At 39.7% G+C, this 7,865-nt stretch overlaps 1 protein-coding gene across 2 annotated transcripts in view; it reads left to right on the top strand.

Annotated features, from left to right (window-relative positions):
• Positions 1-4,501: 4,501 nt before the first annotated feature.
• Positions 4,502-7,865, top strand: part of NEDD4L (neural precursor cell expressed, developmentally down-regulated 4-like, E3 ubiquitin protein ligase) — a 151,199-nt gene continuing 147,835 nt past the window's right edge. For both annotated transcript variants that reach the window (XM_009323056.1, XM_009323057.1), the window contains exon 1: positions 4,502-4,571. The gene's annotated coding sequence lies outside the window, so the exon portion shown is untranslated. The remainder of the gene's footprint in view (positions 4,572-7,865) is intronic.

The raw sequence follows: 7,865 nt of genomic DNA, 5'->3' as shown, positions 1-7,865 counted from the left end.
TGGTTCAGCCGCGGTGGTGTTGAAGCAGGCCCTCGTTTCCATCTTCTGGCGGCCGGTTTGGTCAGTCTCCGTCAGCGCAGTGAGCGAGTGTAAAAGCATGTGGGGATCCCTCACTAGGGAGCTTTGCTCCTGTGGTTTGTATGTCTAGTTCCCCGCAGATCCGTGCTTGTGAATGTCTCTCTTCTGTTCAGCCTTGTTAACCTGCTCTGCATGCTCTTGTTCATTTACACATTTTGCAAACTGGAACTCCAGCCATACGTCCCTCCACGTATCCTTCAAGCTAACTGCACACCCTGTCTCCAATGCATAGGATCCCAACAAGAACCATAGCTCCGCAACATACCACTTCTCCTTAATCCTCCAAATATGTTTCCTCATCCCATTCTCTACTTGTGTCTGGGGTTTTCCTGCCTACTGAACACAGTCAGCTCGGTCTTTGCAGGATATATCAGATTGGGTGCTGGTGAGCATACACATAGGTACTTATAGGTGGCACTGGACTTTGCTGTGCTGGATTGCTGACGAAGGTCTTACACTTTTCAGAGGCATCAATCACACTGTGCAGAGCATGAGCAGCGAGCCCAGGGCTTACAAGAGGTGTTAGCTTTACTGGCAAGTGGTCTTGGTTTATAGTTAGCTAATTCTGGAGTGATGGTTAAGCCTTTGGCTTTTTTTTGTTATTATTTAATCCAGAGGGTGTGTCCAGATGACACAGAACTCAGTGAAGACATTCTCCGTGCTTGTACATAAGGACTTCCCCGTCCTGGAAATCTAGGTATTTGGAGTAAGAATAAAAGGCAAGTCAGCATTTTCTAAGCTCAGCTGAATATTAGTGTTGTAGACTGAAGCCTAGAATTTCTGGTCTTGGTGCCACTTATATCACAGAATCACAGAATTATTTAAGTTGGAAAAGACCTTTAAGATCATAGAGTCCAACTGTAAACCTAACACTGCCAAGTCCACCACTAAACCATGTCCCTAAGTGCCACATCTGCACGTCCTTCCAATACGTCTAGGGATGGTGATTCAACCACTTGGGCAGCCTGTTCCAACGCTTGACAACCCTTTCGGTGAAGAAATTTTTCCTAATATCCAATCTAAACCTCCTCTGGCACAACTTGAGGCCATTTCCTCTCATCCTAGTATCTTTTATCTGTATCTTTGCATAGCAGTACTGGCTTTTAAGCAGCTGCCTCCATCTACCCTTCATTTCTGGCTGTCCATTTCTTCCTTCCCTTCTCTTCAGCTCTGTTGGCGTGCTGTTTGTGGGCTCCACTGGCTCAAGGTGTTGACCTCGGTTCAGAAAAACCTTGGTGGGAATGGAATAAACTGGAGGGGAAGGCCGTTTAAGTTGGCACTTTCCGCTGAAAGAAATGTATGTGTAAACACGTCTTTAATCTCAACAAGCCTAAGTGCTGCTTAACTAGAGATTGGCTCAGGCTCAAAGCTGCAAAGGGATCACTTTATTTGGGATTTGGATCCTGTGTTTTCTCACTCAGGATTTTTCCACTTTTAGTGATCTTGTCTTGGCTACTCTCTGTCATTGTGCCCTGGGTTTACAAGGAAAACAAACCAAAATCCTAATTTTCTTTTCTTGTATGGTCTTTTCAGAGAAGAGTGGGTGGAAACCTGTGTCAGGTAATTGATGCTCTGTGTTTCAAGCTGTGCCTAGCCAAGCAATCCTTTATCTGATTTTTTTTTTTTTTTTTGGTGGACAATGAGGTGAGATTACCTCTCTATTGCTGTGAAAATTTAACTCCTTTCTTTACCTGACATGGCATACTTGGAGATAAATGAAGAAATTGGGACACAAGGAGCAAGCACAAGAATATTAAAAACTCTTTTTTTTTTTTTTTTTTTTTTTTCCCCTGCCCTTTAGTGTTGCTGTTCCCCCCAGGCAGTGTTCCCAGCTAAGGAAGTGGAGATCAGACGAATCCAAATTTGAGGTGTCAGCCTGTGCACAGCCTGGGAAGCTGGGCGCTGCTGCTGGTTCCCACTATTACCCGCGGTGATGCTTGAGCAAGCTTAATTTGGGAACCCTTCATCTACATCATTTGAGGTTTTGTGTAGTCGCATGAGCTGGAGTATTCTTTTATTACGCTTTTTATGCATACGTGTGCACATGAATGCACCTGTGTTGTTATGCTGCTTTTGTGAATGTTTTTAGACAAAATGATACACATAAAAGTTCAGTGCATTACAAAAGAATTATTTTACAGACAAGCTGTCTGACCAGCTACTCATGGTTCAGAGTACCATATATTAAGTGTCATGTTCTGCAGAAGAATTTTCCGTCATCCAAAATTCACCTTGCTCCTTGTACACAATAGATGTTCTCAAAGTAAGTATCATACTGACTTAAAGGAAAAAAATTGAGGGTAGATAGGTGAGGCCTTGTTACAAATTGAGGTGTTTTAATTACTTCTTAAAATATTAAATGTATTTCATGCATATGAAAATTTGAACAAACATTTGCAAAAGCACTGTTTCTGCTTGGTAAAATGGAATATTTAGCAGAGGCTGAGAGCCTGCATGAAGGGAGGGAACAGGGTCTGTCTTCTGGTGTGCTTGAAATATGAAGTGAAACTTCAAGTATGTTTCTGAGAATCTATCTATTTAGATAGTCTGGAGCATCATCTTTTGTGTCTTGCAGAACCTGAATTAGGGATCGTCCAGCAGTTGGACTTCCTCCTGCTCTGTGATTTTTTTTTTTTTAATTCAGTTAATATGCAGAGATGATTTTAGTGCAGAAAGAAGATGCCACTCTAGCAAAGTTGATGTTGGACTTTGTGTAGCATTAATAATATAGTAACTGTCCAAAATCCCTCTTTCTGTACCTCTCTACTTAGTATTACAACTTCTTATCCTCCAGTTCTCCTTCGGTAAGGTCAGAATAGTCTGCATTTCTGACTTTTTTTTTTTTTTTCCTATGCTGCCTTCTCTTAATGAAGGAATTTTCTTGATCACAATTTGCAAGTTCATTGCCTTTTGTCTATTAAAACCACTCTAGAAGACCAGGCATGTTGTATTGACATTAACAGACTGAAAAAAATTTAACATATTAAAAAAACATTGCAATATTCACTAACACCACCATCGAATTGTTCTTTTTCACATACTGTTTTGTTCACCTCTCTGGTAAGCTTTAGGCTCTTTTGGGAAGGAATCCTGTTTTCTGAATTAGAAACTACAGTGTTAAGTGCTGCTGGAAAGAATACCAACAAACAAATTTTCAGAAAGGATTTAAATCCTCAAGCTGTTGTTTTAGTGGAGCACAATTACTGCAGCAGGATGTGTGTCAGGATGAAACTCTCCCTGCAGACAGGTTCAATGAGACTTTTGTTTTTCTTTCTCTGAAGTAATCTGTTTCTGACTCCTTCTAGAGGAATGGTATTGGACTGGACAGGTACGGGTTTGTTTCTGGGGTATTTCTGACCTTCCTAATAATCTCAAAAATCTCAGCTACAGCTAACAAATCTGTCTCTCGCTTTTAGCTATCTAAAACAAATAGAGTAGGTGTAGTATGGTCATACCAGGGTAAACCTGTGGGAAAATGTTATTGTTTTCTGAACAAGCTTCAAGGAATGGAGTCTCAAATTACCGTAATTGAATCTTGTATCTTGCAGTTCTGGAAGGCTTATCAGAGGAGAAAAAGGTATAACTAGTACGGTTGACTGCAGAACCTGTTTCTGTAGGACCCTTCCCAGGTTTAGTTTTGGTGGCCTCTTTGTGTAGCAAAAATAAACTGGTCAAACAGGGTAAAAAAAAAAAAACAACCCCACAACCAAAAAAACAAAACCAAAAAGTAAAAAATACCGTTGTACTAATGTTGCTCAGGAGCTTAATGAAGTGATAAACTGAGCATCAGGTTGATGTCCTAGTAATATGCATCTTCAGAAATTGCCATGTGTCGTTGAAAGTTGTTTTTGAGCTCTGTATATACCAAGGTGGTGAGACAGGTTTAAACAGTGTAATTTTAAGGATTTATTTTTAATCTTGCACCCTTTTTTTTTAAACCGTAGACATCTCTCTGACCAAGAGGTATTAGCATTATTGGATGAAAATGTTATGAATATTTTCCCTTGTGTTTGAAGAGACAGCTTTAGAGTCTAAGCAGAGTGAATTTCTGTGGAGTATGGATCATTTAGGATTTGAAATGGCCCTGCTCAGCAAATTGTCTTCTACTTTTATTACTATTATTGTTACATTATTATTACTATGGCGTTATTACTGTTATCTACTCTTATTCTGCTTTTATTTAACTCTAAACAGCTCTCACTGGAGGTGGATGCTCTTCATGTTTGGATTTGGGCTGTTCTTTAGCAGATAAAGTGTATACCTCCTTCCAAGAGGATTTTCTTTTCAAAATCGTACCTAGGAAAGACTCCTGCGATCTAAAGGCTGAGAGTTCATTCACAGCTTAACCTCTTGCAAACTGTTGATCTTCAAAATGAATTACAGAATAAACATTAAACCCGTTTTCTTTTTTATTAACAGGAGGAGTCTCGTATCCTCAGGGTAAAGGTGGTTTCTGGCATTGATCTAGCAAAAAAAGACATCTTTGGAGCCAGGTAGGTGTTCTGCATTGACTGTTTTATGTGTTTAAACAGAATAAACTTAGCAGAGCAAGGGCGTTTTATAATTGATTGCTCATAAACATGATGAGAGATCCTATTACTTGATTACAGCCAATGCAAATTATGGACTGTGTGTTGGCAGGAAAGTCATTAATCACAGCAGTGGCTGTTCATGCCCTCTCCCACCACGGGAAGCTGTTCCCAAGTTCACTGTCTGCCTTAGCTCTGCGAGCGTGTGAGGAGCAGCTCAAAATTTGGCAGTATCTGGCAATACTTAAAATGACTCCCAGCTATCTCCCCATATGCCCCACATAATGCACGAAAGACCAAAAGCCAGCAGTACTCTGTCTTATTTTGAGGAAGCTCTACTTTCCCTGCTGGTTTTCAGTACCAGTCTCTCAGGTGCCAGGCATCGAAGTCTGACTCAGTAGCCAGACTGTGAATTTTGTCAGTCTCGGACGTATCCAGATGCCACTGTTGCAGTTCCTAAGGATGGTACCTTAGAATCATAGAATATCTCAAGTTGGAAGGGACCCATAAGGGTCACTGAGTGCACCTTCTAAGAGAGAAAGGCAATAAAAGCATTTTCTCCTGTTCAGCCTATGCCACAAGAAGGCTAGCAGTAAGCACTAATGTAGAAAAGAGTTCAGTGAACTGTGCTGACTTAGCGGTTTTCTGATAGGCTATGGCAAGTCCGGGTTTTAATTCCAGTTGAGCCTTGAACCACCTTGAGTTTTAAACTGGCAACTTGATAGGGAAAAGAGAAGTTTTTGGCGTGCCTAAGGCAGTCTTCATATGATTGCTTCCCTGTTCATCTGTGTATCAAAAGATGGGGCGAATAGACCATAGTTTGCACTGGTCTTTGGCCAAAATAACCATTGTTAAACAAGAAAACTGGTTTTAAACGGTCTAATGGAAAGATACAGATACAGTCACTTTGTATGTTCTCAAGTCTTTTGTTTTGAAAGAATTAGTCACATGTGTAGGATTAGCTTTTCTCCAAGTCTAGGCTTGCTATGCAATGACTTAAAGAATCAAATCAGGTAGTAATTGGTGGAGAAGCTGTTTCTGAAGCCAAAATGAATGGAAAACAATTTTTTTTCCTAAAGGTTAACTTGGGTTTGACGTTCTTGCTATCTCAGCCCTAAGTGTGAGGAAATTCTTTACTGCAAATGCTCCAATCCACTTAGAAGTTTTTTATCAGTTTGAAATTAGTGGTATCCAATTTAGCTGTTACTGAAATGACTAATTTCTTAATGTATAAATGAGCCTCCCTGTGGATTTTCCTGTATTTCTTTAATCATGCTTACAAATTGTTCATTAGCTTGCATATCTAGTTTGAAACTACATGAAAGCAGCAATTAAAAGTTTAATCAACTTTAATTTTTTTTGTGAAATTTGCAACAAACGTTCCTTTGGTAGCTGTGTGCAGAATATGGTAAGACAAAACTTTTTTATTTTCTTTCCCCAAATTTGCTATTTTGAGGAACAGCTTTTGATGCTGACCATAAGCAGCAAAAGAAGCAGCTCATGTGTAGATGTAGTCGGACACATAGTGCTTGCTGAGGAGATCCAAGGTAGTACTGGTAATAGTGTCGCTGGGTCGCACTATAGGAGTACTACTGCTTGCTCTCAACATTAGCATCTACCTCATAGACTCCTGCAGTTGGCATCGAGATGCTGCAGTACCAAAAAAAGAGAGGAGGAGCAAATTCTAGAGAAGAGATGGGACTAAGGTACAGAGAAAACAAGATTTCTATTGCAAATACCAACCCTAGAATTGCCATATTTATATGCTAACTTTGCTTTTTCTAGATCTTGTTTAATTTGGCCTTTTCATATGGCCACAGATTTTTGGTTTACTTGATACATTTAATTGGCTGGATCTTGTTTCTGCATTATTTCCAGAGCTTTAAATTTTACCACTTCTTTTGAAAAACGCAAAGCTAGTGGTTGGAATATTGAATCTGCTCATTAAGAGGAACTTTATATTGAAGTGCTGTGGCAAATTCACAGAAGTAATCTGAGAGAAGCGGGAATCTTTTTAGTGTTCATTTGATTTGTTAAAGGATACATTGGAAACTTTACAGCTGAATCCCTGGCATTGTAGTATCTCCTTCAGCCATACTTCTCATAGAACTTTTGTAAATATTTAAGATGTCGTGTTCAAAAGAACTCCTAAAATTTGCTTATGAATTGATAAACTGTAAAAATACCTTTTACCTTTCAAAATGCATAAAGTTAAAACTAAGTAAAATTTGAACTGAGTTCTATTGATGTGGCCCTTAAATATTAAGTAAATCGGTCTCAAGTCAGTAGGATTTCCATAAAACCAGATAGTTAAAAACATATTCCCAACTTATGTTTTTAACTTTGTTTTAAACAGTTCTTTAGTAAAAGTTGAGACTGACAGCATCATATATTATAAACTTAGTGAAATGCTTGTACTGCTGAGTTGGCAAGCTTTCAGAAAGTTTTCTTTTTTGGCTAAAGTTCCAATTTAATTTTTCTGTTTGTTTTAGGGGCCTTGCATACCCTGCTGAGATAATAACATTTCATGCTGCTTGAATCTTAAGTATGATTTAAGTTGCTACAGATAGTATCATTCTAACACAGCTTGTTGAGAGTGCATTGTGTAATAATGATCCCATTAACAGCTCTGTTGAGGATCAGTATGGAGTAGGTGATTAAATTCTCATTTGGGGCAATGGAGGAGAAACGTGTAATGTTTGACCTAAGCAAGAGGATAAGGAAAATTTACAGGTGTTAGTACTGTGCACATAGTTTTTTACTGTGTGTTCAGGACCCCTAAAAAAATAGCAATAACTAATCCTGTCTATGTGTATTTTCTTCTCTTGGTGTAGATGTAGACCTTGATGCTCCGTTGTTTCCCTCTCCCAGAAATAATTTCCATGAGATCACCAGTCTCTTTCAGGCTGACTTTTGTTATGGCGTAACTTTCAGCACACAGCCGCAGGCTAATACCTGATGTCAAAGTAAATAATATGGATCTGTACATGCGGTGGGTGCTGGCTGCTAGGCGGTGCACGGTAACTGAGACCATTGTCAGCAGACGCAGCAAAGGATAAAATAACCAAGTGGGCTGTGCTGAGGATCCTCCCGGTAGGTGCAGAACACCCCTTGGGGATCAGTAGTGTGGCTGGGAGAAGGAGGAAGAGCTGAATTCTGCACTTTCACTCCTGAACATCCTCTCCGTACTTGTGACAGAAGGTGTCTCTCGCAGCACCTGGTCTCCTCTTAAACCTTCCTGCTTCTCTCATTCCTGAT

Source organism: Pygoscelis adeliae, unplaced genomic scaffold (genome assembly GCF_000699105.1).
Source record: "Pygoscelis adeliae isolate BGI_AS28 unplaced genomic scaffold, ASM69910v1 Scaffold174, whole genome shotgun sequence".
NCBI lineage: Eukaryota > Metazoa > Chordata > Aves > Sphenisciformes > Spheniscidae > Pygoscelis > Pygoscelis adeliae.
Note: the sequence above shows the minus strand (reverse complement) of the source record. Positions and strands in the feature narration are given on the sequence as shown.